Source organism: Tachyglossus aculeatus, chromosome X5 (genome assembly GCF_015852505.1).
Source record: "Tachyglossus aculeatus isolate mTacAcu1 chromosome X5, mTacAcu1.pri, whole genome shotgun sequence".
NCBI classification, from domain to species: domain Eukaryota; kingdom Metazoa; phylum Chordata; class Mammalia; order Monotremata; family Tachyglossidae; genus Tachyglossus; species Tachyglossus aculeatus.
This window is the reverse complement of record NC_052097.1, coordinates 13,380,116-13,399,282: the sequence shown is the minus strand read 5'-3', so window position 1 is coordinate 13,399,282 and position 19,167 is coordinate 13,380,116. Positions and strand designations below refer to the sequence as shown.

Sequence of the window (19,167 nt, the reverse complement as noted above, 5' to 3'; positions counted from 1 at the left end):
GTGCAAAGCACTGTTCTAAGTGCAGGGGGGATACAAGGTGATCAGGTTGTCCCACGTGGGGGGCTCACAGTCTTCATCCCTGTTTTGCAGATGAGGGAACTGAGGCCCAGAGAAGTAAAGTGACTTGCCCAAAGTCACCCAGCTGACAATTGGCGGAGCTGGGATTAGAACCCAGGACCTCTGACTCCCAACCCCAGGCTCTTTCCACTGAGCCACGCTGGGACAACCTGATCACCTTGTATCCCCCCAGTGCTTAGAACAGTGCTTCGCACATAGTAAGCGCTTAACAAATACCATCATTATTATTCTTAGGCGCTTACTATGTGCCAAGCACCATTCTCAGCGCTGGAGGGGAGATCCAAGCTAGTCAGGGTGGCCCACGTGGGGCTCAAAGTCGTCATTAGAACAGTGCTTGGCACATAGTAAGTGCTTAACAAATACCATCATCATCATTACTATTATTATTATTCATCCCCATTTCACAGAGGAGGTCACTGAGGCCCTGAGAAGTGACGTGACTTGCCCAAGGTCACACAGCTGGCAAGTGACGGAGTCGGTTTTCGAATCCATGCCCTCCGACACCCATGCTCGGGATCTTTCCACTAAGCCACGCAGCTTCTTTAATAATAACAATGATAATTGTTATCATTGCTGCGGGGAGATACAAGCTAATCAGGGTGGCCCATGTGGGACTCGCAGTCTTCATTCCCGTTTCACAGAGGAGGTAACTGAGGCCAAGAGAAGTGAAGTGCTTGCCCAAGGTCACACAGCAGACAGGTCACATTTATTGAGCGCTTACTGTTCGCAGAGCACTGCCAAGCACTTGGGAAAGTAAAGTGTCTTTCAGTCGTATTGAGCACTGACTGTTCGCAGAGCACTATGCTAAGCGCTTGGGAGAGTACAGTGTCTTTCAATCCTATTTACTGAGTGCTTACTGCTCGCAGAGCACTATGCAATATGCTTGGGAGAATAGTGTCTTCCAGTTGTTATTTATTGAGCGCTTACTGTTCGCATAGCACTGTGCCAAGCACTTGGGAAAGTAAAGTGTCTTTCAGTCGTATTGAGCACTTACTGTTCGCAGAGCACTATGCTAAGCACTTGGGAGAGTACAGTGTCTTTCAGTCGTATTTACTGAGTGCTTACTGCTCGCAGAGCACTATGCAGTATGCTTGAGAGAGTAGTGTCTTTCAGTTATTTGTTGAGCGCTTACTGTTCGCCAAGCACTATGCCAAGCAGTTGGGAAAGTCAAGTGTCTTTCAGTCGTATTGAGCACTTACTGTTCGCAGAGCACTATGCTAAGCGCTTGGGAGAGTACAGTGTCTTTCAGTCCTATTTACTGAGTGCTTACTGCTCGCAGAGCACTGTGCAATATTCTTGGGAGAGTAGTGTCTTTCAGTTTTTATTTATTGAGCGCTTACTGTTCGTCGAGCACTATGCCAAGCAGTTGGTAAAGTCAAGTGTCTTTTTCAGTCGTATTGAGCGCTTACTATTCGCAGAGCACTATGCTAAGTGCTTAGGAGAGTACAGTGTCTTTCAATCCTATTTACTGAGTGCTTACTGCTCGCAGAGCACTGTGCAATATGCTTGAGAGAGTAGCGTCTTTCAGTTGTTATTTATTGAGCGCTTACTGTTCGCCGAGCACTGTGCCAAGCACTTGGGAAAGTCAAGTGTCTTTCAGTCGTATTGAGTGCTTACTGTTCGCAGAGCACTATGCTAAGCGCTTGGGAGAGTACAGTGTCTTTCAGTCATATTTATTGAGTGCTTACTGCTCGCAGAGCACTGTGCAAAGTGCTTGGGAGAATAGTGTCTTTCAGTTGTTATTTATTGAGCGCTTACTGTTCGCTGAGCACTATGCCAAGTGCTTGGAAGAGTACAGTGTCTTTCAGTCGTATTTATTGAGCACTTACTGTTTGCAGAGCACTGTGCTAAGCGCTTGGGAGAGTACAATGTCTTGGAGAAGCAGTATGGCTTAGTGGCAAGCGCATAGGCTTAGGACTCAGAGGACGCGGGTTCTAATCCCGGCTCCACCACTTGTCTGCTGGGTGACCTTGGGGAAACCACTTAACTTCTCTGTGCTTCGGTTACTTCATCTGTAAAATGGGGATTAAGACTGTGAGCCCCATGTGGGTCTACCTGATTAGATTTATAATAATAATAATGATGGCATTTATTAAGCGCTTAATATGTGCAAAGCACTGTTCTAAGTGCTGAATCTACCTCAGCGCTTAGAACAGTGCTTGGCACATGGTAAGTGCTTAACAAACAAATGCCATAATTATTATTATTTCAGTCATATTTATTGAGCCCTTACTGTTCACAGAGCACTATGCTAAGCGCTTAGGGGAGTACAATATAACAGAATCATTCCCTTCCCAGAAATGAGATCTGGGCAAACACGAATTGAATAGAGGGGGGAAAAATAATGGGAAAAATTGATTATTTTGTTCGTCGCTTTTAGTCGTCGCTTGAAGGCTGCCCCAGAGTGATCAGAACAGTATGCAGCCCCATTGTAGGTACGGGAGAGACTGCTTTATGAATGAATTCCACTTATATTGCAGGGGAAAGATAGTGAATGATAATTTAGCCCCGGGTGGCTTGCACAGCTTAGGGCCATTTTACGCAGACACTGAACAGTTTATTCTTCACATGCATCCTCCAGAAGTGGTATGCTGTGTGACTTCGGGCAAGTCACTTAGGTTCTCTGTGCCTCAGTTACCTCATCTGTAAGACAGGAATTGAGACTTGAGCCCTATGTGGGACAGGGACTTTGTCCAATCCGTTTTGCTTGTATCCACCCCAGTGCTTAGTATAGTGCCTGGCATAGAGTAAGCACTTAAAAAATACTACAGTGATTATTCTCTGGGCCTCAGTTACCTCATCTGTAAAATGGGGATTAAGAGCGTGAGCCCCATGTGGGACGGGGACTCCACCAATCTGATTATCTTGTATCTATCCCAGTCTGGAGAACAGAGCTTAGCACATAGTGAGTGTTTAATACCATTATTATTATTCATTTAACACCTCCTGAGAGCAGTGCACTGAACTAAGCACTTGGGCGATCCAACAGATCTGTACAGAACGGATTCCCCATCCATGAGGAGCTTACACTGTAATGGGGAGACAGACGTAAAGCTGTCGAACATGCAGATATACAGCGAGGGCTGAGAATTGGACACGAGTGCTAGAAGCTACCGTAAGGGTGGGTTCCTGAAAATTAGACGGAGAAGGCTTGTTGGAGCCGGTGGGATTTTAGGAAGACTCTGAAGGTTGGGAGATTCATTCAATTCATTCATTGTTGTATTTATTGAGTGCTTATTGTGTGCAGAGCACTGTACTAAGCGGTTGGGGAGTCGGCAACATATAGAGACGGTCCCTACCTAACAACGGGCTCACGGTCTTCCAAAGTATGGTGGATTTGTGAGGAAGGGGGAGTCGGGTCTGGTCCCAGGCCCTGGGGACAATGTGAGTAAGTGGTTTGAGTGAAGCAAAATGAGAGTATTTGCAGCCAGGAGGTGGGCTTGGGATCTCTCAAGTACGGTGGTCTGCGCACATTTAATGCTCGATGAATACCATTGATTGCTTGGGAGGAGCCATCAGTGTGAGCAAGAAAGTGTGGGACTGAGAAGAGCCGATAATGATGGCAAAGGGGCTGGTGGAGACCCTTAAAGCCGATGATAAGGGGTCTGCTTGATGAAGAGTTAGGTCCCTGTTTCAGGAATTCATGCCCACTTGATGTGCCTCAAATAGAAACTTCGGTTTTCCAGGATTTGCCAAATGTAATATTTGTTCCCACTTAAGGTGGCTTAAGTTTCTCAGGAGAAGGTGCTAAACTCATTGTTCCTTCTGCGGCTCTAACAGATATCACAGGCTGCCTCATTTCTTTGGATGGGAAAACTGAGCCAATCAAGCCACTTTTTTGCTATTCATGATCGTTCAGAAAAAATAGCTGTAACACGGAAGAGCATCTCTGACACCATTTGTACTTCACGCTGCCTTAAATGAGTATAAATGTATACTGAGCCAGGTATAACTAGAGTATTCACATACTTACTATGTGCCAATCACTGGGGGAAATATAATATAAGCACGTTGAACCCAGTCTCTGCCCACATTGAGCTCTCAAGTCCCCTCCCCATCGCCCCGACTCTCTCCCTTCGCTTTATAATAATAATAATGGCATTTATTAAGTGCTTACTATGTGCAAAGCACTGTTCTAAGCGCTCTATCCCCCTCCCCGCCCCACAGCACTTGTGTATTTTATAATTATAATGCTATTTATTTTTATTAATGATGTGTATCTATCTATAATTCTATTTATAATGATTCTACTGATGCCTGTTTACTTGTTTTGATGTCTGTCTCCCCCCTTCTAGACTGTGAGCCCGTGGTGGGTAGGGATTGTCTCTGTTGCTGAATTGTAGTTTCTAAGCGCTTAGTACAGTGCTCTGCACACAGTAACCACTCAATAAGTATGATTGAATGAATGAATGAATGAATGAGCAAGTCATCAGATGTGCTCAGGGTATGCGAAACTCCAAAAGGGAAAATTAGGCCCCTTTTGGGAATCCTTTGAACGCTCCTTTAACTAGGGGTATTCCAGTGCTTTGAAGCGATAACTTATTCTTGTAAGTTTTCCAGGGGAAACACATTTGCCATTTGGCATTCCTTCTGTCCTGGGACAGTCTGGCTCAGATTGTTAGAGTTGGTGGCTACCGAGCTGCCGACAGTGATCATTCATTCGTTCAATCATATTTATTGAGTGCTTACTGTGTGCAGAGCACTAAACACCTGGAAAGTACAGTTCAGCAACAGAGACAGTCCGGACTTGACACCTCGGCACCAGAATATTGTTCATACTGAAGGCTCGGAGAACACGTGGTTGTGCGAGAATGTGGAGGCACGCACAGAAAGCCGTCCTTGGTATTTGGAAACGTCATTGCTGACAGGATTTCACCTCTGTGTGCAAGTTTCGATTCGACCCAAGCTATTATATCCATCCCGTAGACTGCTCGCACACCAAAGTGCCGTCCAGTGGCATGGCTGTCTCTTCAACTAAAAGAGCATCACGGAGCTGACCACTTTCAGAAGATTTTAGGCTTGGGTGGGTTCAAAGTGCCATTGCCAGCTGGACCTTAGCTTCAGTTATTGTTTCTCTCTCCCTCCCATTCCCCACATAGCCGACAGCACACACTGGGCATCGGTTGGCAGGGGTAATGGATGCCAAACAGCTCTGAAAGACCTCTTTCAAGGACAGACACTGCTGTGCCCCCTTTTGAACCAGAAAACAGCGAGGATGGCATTCATGCTTGGCAGTGTCCGTGGCGCTTATTCCATTAAGGGTGATGAGAGAGGTTGACCCCGAGGTTGCAAAGTCTGAAGAGAAGGATGAGCTGGAAGGGGGTCAGATGGAGGCAAGGGAAGAGGAAACCTTTATAACAAAATTGACCAGGCAGAGGATAATCTACTCATGGATCGTTCAGAGTGTGCCATATTTTATTTCATCCAAGATGAAAGAGCAGTGTTCCTTCCAGGGGCTTTTTTTTTAATTAATGAAAGAAAAAAGTGGGAAAGGGAGATTGCTCATTGAAATGAAATGCATACTGAGAGGAAGATGATTTCAGGTCATTAGTTTTCTGTTTGTTCCCTAAGCTTCTTTCCGCACTGTCCCTAAGCTCGTGGGTCTTAATTGTGAAGTCTGAGGTTCCCCACTGTGTGTGGCATTTGAGAGGATACAATTTGGTGAATTTCTGCCTGGATTTAAAAAATCAAAAATTGCTAGTGGAAATCAAGCTAATGATTTGAGGGGACCTGCTCCTTGTATTTACAGAAGGGAGGGAAGGAAAGGCCTGGACTTCCTCCGAGATGAGGTGGGAGACCACAAGAAGAAGAATCTAGGGAATAGTCCTACGTGGGAGTCTCCTGGGCCCTTCTCCTCCCATTATTCCTCCCTTACGTTCCCCGTGGCAATCAATCAATCAGTCGGTCCTCTAATGCTAAACTACTCACTGTACCTCGATTTCATCTATCCTGCCACCGACCACTTTCATTCATTCAATCGAATTTATTGAGTGCTTACTGTGTGCAGAGCACTGTACTAAGCACTTGTTCCCGTCCTCCCTTGGATCTGGAACCCCTCCCCTCTTTTCATCTGACTATCCATCACTCTCCCCACCTTCACAGCCCTCCCCAAATCACATCTCCTCCAAGAGGCCTTCCCTGACTATGTTCTTATTTCCCCTCTCCATCAATTGTGCACTTAATTGTGTATCCCTTAAGTACTTTGACACCTACCCCAGCCCCACAGTACTTTTGTGAATATTCTTACAGTCTACTGTTTCCTGGTTCCCTAATCCACTTTAATTTGTGTCACCCCTGAGAATGTATGTTCCTTGTGGGCAGGGATCCCATTCAATCACTCATTCAATCATATTTATTAAGCACTTAATGTGTGCAGAGCACTGTACCAAGCACTTGGAAGAGTATAATACAACAACAGACACATTCCCTGCCCACAACGAGCTTACAGTCTAGAGGGAGCTTACAGTCTTACAGTCTTTCTGTTGTACTTTCCTAAGGGCTTGGTACAATGATCCGCACAGAGTAAGTGCTCAATAAATATCACTGATGGATCGACGGGGCATCCGTAAGGGGATGTCCCGGAAGCGAGTGGAAGTATGAGATTGCAGTGGATGTGAATCCTCTCAGGGTCGCACCTGGAGAGTTTCCAGTACTCTACCAGTCACGACTACAGAAGGGAGAGTCGAGCAGAGGCCTGCCCAATCCATTCCTAGCTTGGCCAGTGGCTAATGAGTGAAAGGCAATCTGCTACATGGGCAGCAGCAGCACGGGAGAGAGTCGAGGGCGAAGACTCGAGTTTCCTGGGCAGAAGGCGGCAATGGTAAACCAATTCCGTATTTTTCCCAAGAAAACTCTCTGGATCCAATACCGGAACGATTGCAGATGGAGAGCGGGGAGTTTTGGGGGAGATGTGTCCGTGGCGTCACTATGGTTCAGAAACGACTCGACGGCATAAGGCAAGTGGATTCGTTCATTCAGTCATATTTATTGAGCGCTTACTGTGTGCAGATCAGTGTACTAAGCGCTCGAATGGTCTCAGCTAAGCAGATAGATTTGGGAGTCACCTGCAAGGAGGTGGTAGCTGTAGAAGAGGGACTGGCTGAGCTTGTTGAAGCAGTGGGAAGCAGGATGGCCTAGTGGCAGAAGCAGAGGCCTGGGCTGCAGTGGACTGCTGGGCTGCAGTGGACTGCTTGCCTGCTGTGTGACCTCAGGCAAGTCACTTTACTTCTCTGAGCCCATCTGTAAAAAAGGGATTAAGACTGTGAGCTCTATGTGGTACGTGGACTGCGTCCATCCTTGCATCTACCCCAGCTCTTGGTACAGTGCTTGGCCCTTAGTAAGTGCTTAAGAAATACCTTTAAAAAAAAAAGAGTGATTGTAAAATAGGGCTAATAGGGGCACCAGAACCGAGTCATTCATTCATTCATTCAATCATATTTATTGAGCGCTTACTGTGTGCAGAGCACTGTACTAAGCGCTTGGGAAGTACAAGTTGGCAACATATAGAGACGGTCGCTACCCAACAACAGGCTCCCAATCTAGAAGGGGGAGACAGACAACAAAACAAAACATGTGGACAGATGTCAAGTCATCACAATAAGTAGAAATAAAGCTAGATGCACATCATTAACAAAATAGAATAGTAAATATGTACAAATAAAATAGAGTAATAAATCTGTACAAACATATATACAGGTGCTGTGGGGAGGGGAAGGAGGTAGGGCAGGGGGGATGAGGAGGAGGAGAGGAAAAAGGGGGCTCAGTCTGGGAAGGCCTCCTGGAGGAGGTGAGCTCTCAGTAGAGTCGTGAAGGAATCCACAATTAGAGATTAACGGAAAGAAGAGGAGCCAGTGAAAGAGACCGAAAAGGAGTAACTCGAGAGGGAGGAGCAGAACCAGGAGAGAACAGTGTCGGACAGAGATTGCATAGTGTTTCCTGGCATAGAGATTCGTTTATAATCTCAAAGGCTGCCAGAGTAGGGTCCTTTAGATTTCTTGAAGGCATTGGTGGCCTTGGAGAGTGGCGTCACAGTACAGAAACCAGATTGAAGTGGATCAATAAGAGGGTTGAAGGAGAGGAGGTGTTTGCAAATTGTTGGAGGAGTTTGGGCAGGAATAGAGCAGGAATGGATATTTGGAGGGGGCAGTGGGATCCAGTCTCCAGCAAAGGCCGTTTTAGCAGAGGGGAGGCTTCAGCATTTTTTAAAGTAGAGGAGAAGGAGCCAACAGAGGTTAAGTGACTGAGTGAGATTAAGGAGGAAGGAGTGGGGATGATTTTAGGTTAGAGGCACAGGTGGAATGCGATAGATTTTTGAATGCACCGGTAGTCTTGAAAGAAGGTTGGGAGGATGAGAGACTTGAGAGACGGAAGGGAGCTGCGGAGATGAGGGAAGGTCTTTGGGGAGGTTTGTCTGTTGGTTGCAATTTTACCAGCCAAGTGTTTGAGGTTTCCAGGGGCAGGAATCAGGGGTGGGGCAGCAGAGCCACAGTGGGGTCTTCGGGAGAGACTTAAAAGGCTGTAATAACTGGTGGGGGGCAATGGATGTGGAACTTAAATAGTGTCGCTGAGCAGAAGAACTGAAGCAAATACGGGTAAATTTTATAAGTAGGCCTGACAACTGGATTTTTGCCAACAGCTCTTTGCAGTACCAGCACAGGAGCAGAGGAAGCATACTGTAGATCATTGGAAGGATAGGTGCAGAGGGAGAGCAAATGAGTTGTTTCCTCCTTCAATGTCATCCCCCTGTCATCTGCTGACTCTGTATTTAGTTGTTGTTTTTTATTTTAATTTTAATTGAGGCCAACTCTCACCTCCCATTGAATAGGTGAATGCACACTGGGTGGACAGCTCAGATTTCCCCAGCTTGGGATTCTCCCAAGCCCCCTGCATTTCTCCCCTTTCAGCAGCCTCCATAGGTATTGAAGCAGCATAGAGAAGCAGCGAAGCTCAGTGGAAAGATTCCGGGCTTTGGAATCAGAGGCCATGGGTTCAAATCCCGGCTCCGCCAATTGCCAGCTGTGTGACTTTGGGCAAGTCACTTAACTTCTCTGGGCCTCAGTTACCTCATCTGTAAAATTGGGATGAAGACTGTGAGCCCCCCGAGGGACAACCTGATCACCTTGTAACCTCCTCAGCGCTTAGAACAGTGCTTTGCACATAGTAAGCGCTTAATAAATGCCTTTATTATTATTATTATTGGCAAAAAATAAAAAATAAAGTAAAAAGTAGCAGTGGAGGAAAGCTATTCTAGCCCATTATATGTGCGTGTGTGTGGTGTGGTGGGTTGTTGTAGAGGGGAGATTATAAATGCACCGTGGAGGATTCTGGAGGAAGGGCCGGTGGGTGGTTGGGTTGACCACTATCTCCCATCTCTGTCCCCAGTGAAGCCCAACGCGGGAGGGAAATGTGGCCCACGGTCACCCTGCTTGGCCTTTGTCATAAGCACCAATAGCTAAGGGCTTTGGTATTTGGCCTGAAAGTGGGAAGCTGGAGAGTGGAAGAGCGAGACATTTCCATCTCTGGTTCTCCTCAGCATCACTGGGATGGGAAGGGGTCAGTGAGGTCATCAGGATCTGAAGGAGGGGAGGACGCCTGGGATTTCAGGAGGGAAGTAAAGGTCTGGGACAATCTGTGGGGGCAGTGGATGTGGGGAGCCAGGGAGGGAAGAGAAGCAGGGTGGCTGAGCGGAATTGCTCTGGCAAGGGAGGGCGAAACTCCGGGAACCCTGACGGATTTTATGGTGAAGTGATTTGCATACTAGAGGAGCCAGAGATTCCAGAATTCCTTTCTCTTGAAACTTTCCCGCTCCAATCCTCCCATTTCCTACTGCCTGACAAGGTTCAAGCTGACGGATGTTTCCTGGAAGGAAGAGGGGAGGTGTTCCAGGCTTGCGGCAGCAGAGAAGACTCTAGGGGTGGGAATGGAAGAGGCCCCCAAGTTCAGTGAGCAATGGGAGGCTCCTCAAAGCAGGCTATCTGCCCATCTTCCCACACTGCAGAAGGAGGAACACCCCAAATCTCTACCAGTCAGCTCTTAACTCTGATCAAGAGATATCGTGCCATCTTCAGCCACTTGTAGGAGTGTTTAATTGTAGTATCCAAAGTTCAACCTCCTTTCTGGATATTTGAACATCCATCTTTCTGACCCTCCTTCAGGGGCACTTATTCTGCACCCCAACCCTCTAGAAGACTGCCAATGCACCTAGCCCACAATTGTCTTCCTTAAAAGCTGAGAAAGTCTAATACCCACAGGGAACACTTCTAGTCCCTCCGTGACTCGTCTCAAAAATACCGCCATCCTTTCAGAAGTGCGATGACCCAAATGGGACACGGTACTTGTTCTGGTGATGAAAACAATTGTTTCAAATTTCTTTTTGAGTCTACCAGCGGCATAGTTTGTCTGTTCTTTTATTTGTGCAACCTGATGACTCTCGCTCAGGTCGACTGTGACCTCATACCTTTGACGTCTAACTAATACAAGCAATGGAAAGCGAGAGGAGGAATATGAATACAGCATAGATTCTGTGCAGAGCCAGAGTAAGACATAGGCCCTACCTTTTCTAAGCCAAGTATCAACGTTTCTTTTGTCTTCCCCTAGTTCTGCTTTGTTTTTGGCCTCCTCAGCGTTCAATCTTGGCTGGAATCAGAAACAGTTCCCACAGTGTAATGATGTCTTAGTGCTGTGTCAATGAGGGATCCAGTGATTTGAGAAGTGTTGGACTCACTGGCCGCCTTGAGTCAATGCAATACTGATTTTTAGATAGGTGGAATGAAACAGAGTGTTCAGTTTGGCCAGGTGAAACAATTGCAGGCTTGATCCAATGGCAGGGAAACATTATAGGATTGTTCCTTTTTTCGTTGAAGGTGGTCCAAGGATATGTTTCTAATCCGCTGGGACAGTCATTTTTATCGTAAATTAAGCATGAAAACTCAAAGACAAAACAGATGGCAGTCCAGTTTGGGTCTAAGAGTGACTTGTGGGAATGAATGTGGCAGATTTAAAGATTTCCAGCAACTGACAGTAACTTTAGACCAATCCATTTTTGATTATTCAGGGGTGGGTTAGTGGATTATCCCTTCTTGCTGTCTGTCCTTCGAGTATTTTCCTTCTGTTGAGGGCAGGGATGAGAGCACAATCTATTGTATTAGTCTCTCCCAAGTGCTAAGTACAGTGCTCTGCCTACAGAAAATGTTCAGTAAATATGATTCATTAGCCAGAAGGAAAGGTGAAAAAGGGAAACTGTCTTATTTTCTTTGGCTGCTTATTTTTTTACCCTTTTGTTGTGTACTGGTGAAAACGTTAGGTGGGCCACACAGAAACAATTGGTGGAAGTGAAGATTTTTGAATTGCCCGTGGGTGGCCGTCTTCTCCATTCATCTCGATCGTCTGGATTCTGTCGGTTTCCGTGACAAGTTATGAAGGGGGATGACTTCTAGTGCTACTTAGGTATTGTGGTGGAGGGAAGGCTGCTCTGAGGCTCTCTTGAGTCTGGGGGTAGTGGGAGTCCCGATAATTCTTCCCATGCCGAAGGGCAGAGTTTATTCCTTCCCACCATCCCCATATTGTAGGCTTACACACACACTTACTCTCCTCCCTCATGCTGCTGGCCAGGCTTTTAGCTCAAGAGCGTTTGGTCCGTAGTCTACACTTAACAATTACTATTATTATTATTCTTATTAAAGAGTAGCCATATCCCTGCTGATAGCTTCAGTGATCAGAGATCTCTGAGGATTGTTGGCCAAGGACAGTTATCCCCAGTGGTAATGATGGCATTCGTTAAATGCTTACTATGTGCCCAAGGCACTGTATTAAGCTCAGGGGTGGATTGGGTTGCACACAGTCCCTGTCCTAGGTGGGACTCACAGTCTCAAGTGTGGGTCAGTGGAAAGAGCCTGGGCTTTGGAGTCAGAGGTCATGGGTTCAAATCCCTGCTCCGCCAATTGTCAGCTGTGTGACTTTGGGCAAGTCACTTAACTTCTCTGTGCCTCATTTCCCTCATCTGTAAAATGGGAATTAAGACCGTGAGTCCTACGTGATCACCTTGTATCCCCCCAGCTCTTAGAACAGTGCTTTGCACCATTATTATGGTTATTATTATTATTATTTTACAGATGAGGTAACTGAGGAACAGAGAAGTGAAGTGACTTGGCCAAGGTCCCACAGCAGACAAGTGACGGAGCCAAGATTAGAACCCATGACCTTCCGACTTCCAGGCCTGTGTTCTGTTCACTACACCACGTTGCTTCTCAATTGTAATGCACTCCTGGTGAATATTTGTGGTTTTTTTTTTTTAAAATTTTCAAGTCTTCTACCTGAAAACAGGCACACAACAGGCACCCAAATACCACTGAGGCTGATAATAATGAACACAAGGCAAAGTTGGAAGAAATGGCTTGGCACACGCATGCAGCAATGATCCAGACATACATATTACAGACTGAGTTTTCCTTAACATGAGGTCCTTCAAAAATGTAACTCCTTTTGTGTTTTCGGCGAAGTGGCTCTGACTTTGCCGAGATCCAGAGCTCACTGGAGTGTACCCATTCCTAGGTCATTTCTGCTGGGAGACTTGAAATTCCCAATTGGCAACAGCAAGTGGAGGCTGTGCTGTTGAAGGACAAATGTCTCTTGTTCAAAGTAGAAATTCACCACCCATTAACTGCAGTGAGCAGCCCTGGAGCCACATCGAAGGCAGTTCTTTAGAAAACGACAAACTGGTTTGCTCAAAGGAAGTCAGCAGTTTGTAATTGGCAAGAAGATGAAATCCCTGGGAGAAGTTTCACTAGACCACACCAACACTCAGCCTACTTAACCTTATGAGGTTATACTCTTTGTTCTTGTTATTTAATTGTACGCTATCTGTTTTGTAGTTGTATGGGAATGTCTGTAGGGAGGACTTGAAGTGCTCCGGAGTGATCGCTAGACTGGTTTGGCTGCAGTTCTAAAAGTTGAGACAATATACTTGAGGTCCTGTCTGATCTTCAGATTAAACGCTTGCTTTCGGAAACACCACCCTTCGTTAGGTTCTGACTCGTACCGGTAGTGCCCAAGCCAGGCTGGAGCGTTGGAGGTTGAGGCAGGACAAAGGCCGTGTTGCCGAGGAAATTTCAAGTCTCCCAGCAGAAATGATCTAGGAATGGATAATCTCCAGTGAGCTCTGGATCTTGGTAAAGTCAGAGCCAGTTCTCCGAAAACACAAAGGGAGTGGAGTTACATTTTTAAGGAAAACGCAGCCTGTAATATGCATGTCTGGATCACTGCTGCGTGTGTGCACTGAACCGTTTCTTCCAACTTTGCCTTGTGTCCGTTATTATCATCTTAATAATAATAATGATGGTATTTGTTAAGTGCTTACTAAGTGCAAAGCAGTGTTCTCAGCGCTTGGGGGATGCAAAGTAATCAGGTTGTCCCACGTGGGGCTCACAGTCTTCATCCCCATTTTACAGATGAGGGAACTGAGGCACAGAGAAGTTAAGTGACTTGCCCAAGGTCACACAGCTGACAAGTGGCGGAGCGGGGATTCGAACCCATGACCTCTGACTCCCAAGCCCGGTCTCTTTCCACTGAGCCACGGTGCTTCTCGGGTAATTGGGTGCCTGTCGTGTGCAGAGCACTGGGAAAGTGCACCACAAACAAAAGACATTCATTCATTCGTTCAATTGTTTTTAATAATAATAATAAGGATGGTATTTGTTAAGTGCTTTCTATGTGTGAAGCACTGTTCTAAGCGCTGGGGGGGATACAAGGTGATCAGGTTGTCCCACGTGGGGCTCACAGTCTTATCCCCATTTTACAGATGAGGGAACTGAGGCACAGAGAAGTTAAGTGACTTGCCCAAGGTCACACAGCTAAGTGGCAGAGCCGGAATCAAACCTATGACCTCTGGCTCTCAAGCCCGGGCTCTTTCCACTGAGCCACGCTGCTTCTCTTTTATTGAGCGCTTACTGTGTGCAGAGCACTGTACTGAGCTCTTCGGAAGTACAAGTTGGCAACATATAGAGACGGTCCCTACCCAACAACGGGCTCACAGTCACTGACCCTGATCTTAACTCACAATTTCAAATTTGGTGTTAGTGGAAACGCTTGGCTTAGGCATTTACTTCAGAAAGATTAATTTTCATTCTAGAGCCATTAGGCTGCACCTGAAAAAAATCATGTGGCTATGTGTTTGCTACACAGGTTGTCCCTTGTTTCATGGCTTTGCCTGTGGTTTTCCTGGAAAGAGCCGAAGGGTGAGAATGAGTAATTGTTCCTTCTTTGAGTGACACAATCCCTGTTGGTCTACAGGAACCTAGACAGCAGGCGGTTTCCCCTCATTCCCCAAACCAAAATCGGCAGTCCTGGACTGCCGATTAAGGATTTGAATCCAAATGGAAAATAGGACTCTCCTCTCTGGATGCTTGCCTTGATGATGGCAAATGTATTCAGCCATCAGCGCTTACCGTCATTCTCTATTGAGTGCTTACTGAGTGCAGAGCACTGTATTAAGTGCCATTTGTCCGGGTCACTTGCGAGTCTTTTGTCAGTTCCATGTTTACAGTCTTTACTTTGGGGCCCTGCTTGCTCGATATTCTTACAGCAGTTCCCTTCATGACATCTTTTTGGTATGCTGTTGCTTTCCATCTTTGAGTTCTTCCTTTCCTAGAGAACTCATTATTTCCTTCTCCGGTCACCTCCATCTTCTTTTCGTTAAAATTGAAATAAACATTGGTCCAATTCCCCGGTTCCCCGTCCATTCTATCGAGGACAACGTTGATGGCTCCGTATATTTGATTTGTTTAGTCATGGAGTCCTAAAAAGAAAACCTAGTCATTACCACTAAACCCCTTGCCAGGGGAGTCTGTGTATAATCCGATAAACAAAAGCAATGGAGTTAAAAACTCTTAGCCCTGTCGTCTAACAATCTTTAGCAAAGTCCAGACAGGTACTGTATTTTGTTTGCCACTTTTTTTTTTTTTTTTTTTTTGCATTCGAACCTGTTTTGGGGCCTCCTTGTAAGTTCTCAAGCATCATTCCGTCTCCTCTGTACCTGTTCTGGGAATATCAGCAGTTGAAAGGGCTAATTGGCTTAATGTGCATGTTATTCCCCCTTTTTCCTCTTGGTCTTTGTCCTGTTGGGCATTTTTCCCGAGACGGGTCGATTATTGACCGAGTACAGTCCGTAACCTTACAACATGGGAGTTTGAGAAAATTGGCACAGTAGTAATTGCACTGTCAGGCAAACAACCGTTTCTTCTGATACCATGTGTCCCATTTGATTTAGACAGAAGTGTGTTGCTTGAAGAACATTTTAAATCTACCTTGCTGTTTGATTCAAAGCGTGCATAGGTATTGAGGCAACACTGATTATTTAACCTATGGCTATTTTGCCGTCCTTGTCTCACCCCTCATTTTCGTATATTTTGACCTCTTTGACTACTGTTTATTCCTTGAGAGCAAAGAGGGGAAAATTTAGGAGTAAACAGGCTGCTGTGTTGATGAGAAGGCTTCTTCTTGCCTTACGCCATTGAGTCGTCTCTGACCTATAGCGACATGATGGACACATCTCTCCCACAACACCCCACCTCCATCTGCAGTCGTTCTGGTGGTGGATCCGTAGAGTTTTCTTGGTAAAGATACGGAAGTGGTTTACCATTGCCTCCTTCCATGCAGTAAACTTGAGTCTCTGCCCTCGACTCTCTCTCCTATGCCAGTGCTGCCCCGCACAGGTGAGTTTTGATGTAATAATAATAATAATGATGGCATTTATAAGCGCTTACTATGTGCAAAGCACTGTTCTAAGCGCTGGGGAGGTTACAAGGTGATCAGGTTGTCCCACGGAGGGCTCCCAGTCTTAATCCCCATTTTACAGATGAGGGAACTGAGGCCCAGATAATTGCCCAAAGTCACACAGCTGATAAGTCGTGGAGCTGGGATTTGAACCCATGACCTCTGACTCCAAAGCCCGGGCTCTTTCCACTGAGCCACGCTGCTTCTCTGTAGCAGATGGCCTTCCACTCACTAGCCACTGACCAAGCTCTCCAGGAGGCCTTCCCAGACTGAGCCCCTTCCTTCCTCTCCCCCTCCTCCCCATCCCCCTCACCTTACCTCCTTTCCCTCCCCACAGCACCTGTATATATGTATATATGTTTGTACATATTTATTACTCTGTACATATTCTATTTATTTTATTTGGTTTATATGTTTTGTTTTGTTGTCTGTCTCCCCCTTCTAGACTGTGAGCCCATTGTTGGGTAGGGACCATCTCTATATGTTGCAAATTTGTACTTCCCAAGTGCTTAGTACAGTGCTCTGCACACAGTAAGCGCTCAATAAATACGATTGAATGAATGAATGAAAAGGAATGGAATGTGTATGCCACCACTTGACTCTCCCTCCCGTAGTCAAGACTGGTAGAGGACTGGAAACTCTCCAGGTGTGACCCTGGGAGGGGAACTAAGAACTTGGGAGAGTAGATGAGAAGGCATCATCATCAATCATATTTATTGAGCGCTTACTATGTGCAGAGCACTGTACTAAGCTCTTGGGAAGTACAAATTGGCAACATATAGAGACAGTCCCTACCCAACAGTGGGCTCACAGTCTAAAACAGGCAGTCAGCTGTTAATGTGTGAAAAGGTGAGTCTTGGTCACCAGGGTGTCAGACCACCGCACCTGTGTCCTGTCTTGTCCACTTTGTAGTCAGTCCCTGCCGCAGGGGGAAGTAAGATGGAGAAATGGGCACTGGCCCATAGAAGTTTGGAAGCAAATTCTATGTGTCTCAGCGGGCCGTAGGCAGAGGTTCTGATGGAGAGAGAGAGAGAGAGATATCTCTCTAGACCTAAGAGATTCTCAGCTAGCTCTGTGTCCCAGCAGATGGTATGACTCTGGGCTGACTAAGGCTGCTTGGCAGAGAGAGATCTCTGGTCCCTCAGATAACCCCGTCCCAGCAAATGTTGGATGGTTCTGGGTCAGCTGAGGCTGCTTGGTAGAGAGAGAGCTCTGTGTTCTCTGGTAGCACCGTCTCCCACAGATGATAGATGATTCTGGGCCTGCCATAAGTTACTTCAGGTGTGGAAAGTGGCAGAGTTGCTCTGGCAGCAGTAATAATAATAATAATGGCATTTATTAAGCACTTACTGCGTGCAAAGCACTGTTCTAAGCACTAGAGAGGTTACAAGGTGGTCAGCTTGTCCCACATGGGGCTCACAGTCTTAATCCCCATTTTACAGCTGAGGTAACTGAGGTACAGAGAAGTTAAGTGACTTGCCCAAAGTCACCCAGCTGACAATTGGCGGACCTGGATTTGAACCCATGACCTCCGACTCCAAAGCCCGGGCTCTTTTCCACTGAACCACGCTGCCTGAATGAGGGATGGGACTATGCAAATTGCCCAGAGTCTGGGGCCTTGGGAGGGAAATGAGCAAGAAGGAATAGATGGAAGAATAGCACTTCAGGATCAGAACGGAGGAAACTCTCCCCCTTCTAGACTGTGAGCCCACTGTTGGGTAGGGACCATCTCTATATGTTGCCAACTTGTACTTCCCAAGCTCTTAGTACAGTGCTCTGCACATAGTAAGTGCTTAATAAATACGATTGAATGAATAAATGAATGAAGGGTTATCAGCTCTAGTCACTGTACAGTCTTTAACTTCACCAAGTCAGAGCTGCCTTTATCTGACCACAAACTCCTACCCTGCCTTCTCTCCCTCCCACGCCCTGCCTGCAAATCTGTCCTTTTCCCCCTCAGAGACTTTTAATCATTTGACCTCCAATTTTCTAAAGTCTTCATGCCCCACTTGGTGTCCATACCCAAACTACCTTCTCTTGACACACAAATCAATTCCCTCAACAGCTTTCTCCATGGAACATAACTCCCTGATCCCCTCCCACTGATCTTGCACCTCTGACTCGTAAGTCTCCTCAATACGCTTCCTCCACTCGTGTTCACGAGCCCCGGAGTGCTGCTGTAGTAGAAAGAAATCCAGACATCTGGCCGACCATATCCATCACAAATTCATCCTCACGTGCTTCAACTTCTGTTCTCTCTGGCAACAATATTTGTCCATCCTTACTGACTCCAATGCCCATTTCTCCCGTTTCAGTCATCTAACTCCCATCTCAAACCATCTGTCCTGCTGCTCTCCTCTATCCACCATCTCTTACCCCTAATGATGAGGTCACATACTTTATTGATGAAAAGCAGCCTGGCCTAGTGGAAAGAGCACAGGCCTGGGCATCAGATCCTCATTGCACCACAAATCTGCTGTGGAACCCTAGGCAAGCCACTTAGCTTCTCCGTGCCTCAGTTTCCTCAACTGTAAAATTGGGAATCAATACATGTTTGCCCTCCTATTTATACTGACAGGCCTCAAGTGGAATAGGGACTTTGTCTGGTCTGTTTACTTAGAATACTGCTTGACATGTACCAAGTACTTAGCAAATATCATTACAAAAATATGAAATCCCTGAAATCTCCCCTGCTCCTCTTCAGTCCCTTTTTCCTCCTGTCCTCTCTTCAGTGCCCACATATTTCCCAGCAGTATGTCAGGAGGCGATCTCCCACGTCGTCTCAAAATCTATCGCCTCCACCAGTGATTCTGACTCCATCTCTTCACACCTAATTAAAACACTTTTATCCCCTCTCCTCTTCCCTCCATGACTACCATCTGCAACCATTCATTTTCCAGTGGCTGTTTGGCTTCTACTTTCACCCATGCTCCTGTGTTCCCTAGCCTAAAATAACCCTCCCTTGATCCTAATAATATTAACAATGGCATTTATTAAGCGCTTATTATGTGGAAAGCACTGTTCTAGGTGCTGATCCTACTGCTCCCTCCAGTTATCACCCCATCTCCATCCTCCTGTTCCTCTCCGAACTTCTTGAACGAATCATCTACACCTGCTATCTCCATTTCTTCTCCTCCAGGTCTCTCTTTGACCCCCTCCAATCTAGCTTCTGCATCCTTCTCTCCATGGAAATGGCCTTCTCTGAGGTCCCCCTCCACTCCATCTTAATCCTTCTCGACCTTTCAGCCGCCTTTGACACTGAGGACCACCCACTTCTCCTGGACATATTAGCCAACCTTGGCTTCATTGACACCGTCCTCT

General features: G+C 46.3%; 1 protein-coding gene and 1 non-coding gene across 2 annotated transcripts in view; both read left to right on the top strand.

Moving 5' to 3' along the window:
- The window catches only part of SLC39A8 (solute carrier family 39 member 8), a 58,704-nt gene that overhangs the window by 11,572 nt on the left and 27,965 nt on the right, over nucleotides 1-19,167 (top strand). The window lies entirely within an intron of this gene.
- Nucleotides 6,696-6,833, top strand: LOC119947788. The gene has a single exon (XR_005456584.1). It is a non-coding gene; the product is annotated as a small nucleolar RNA SNORA7 (small nucleolar RNA).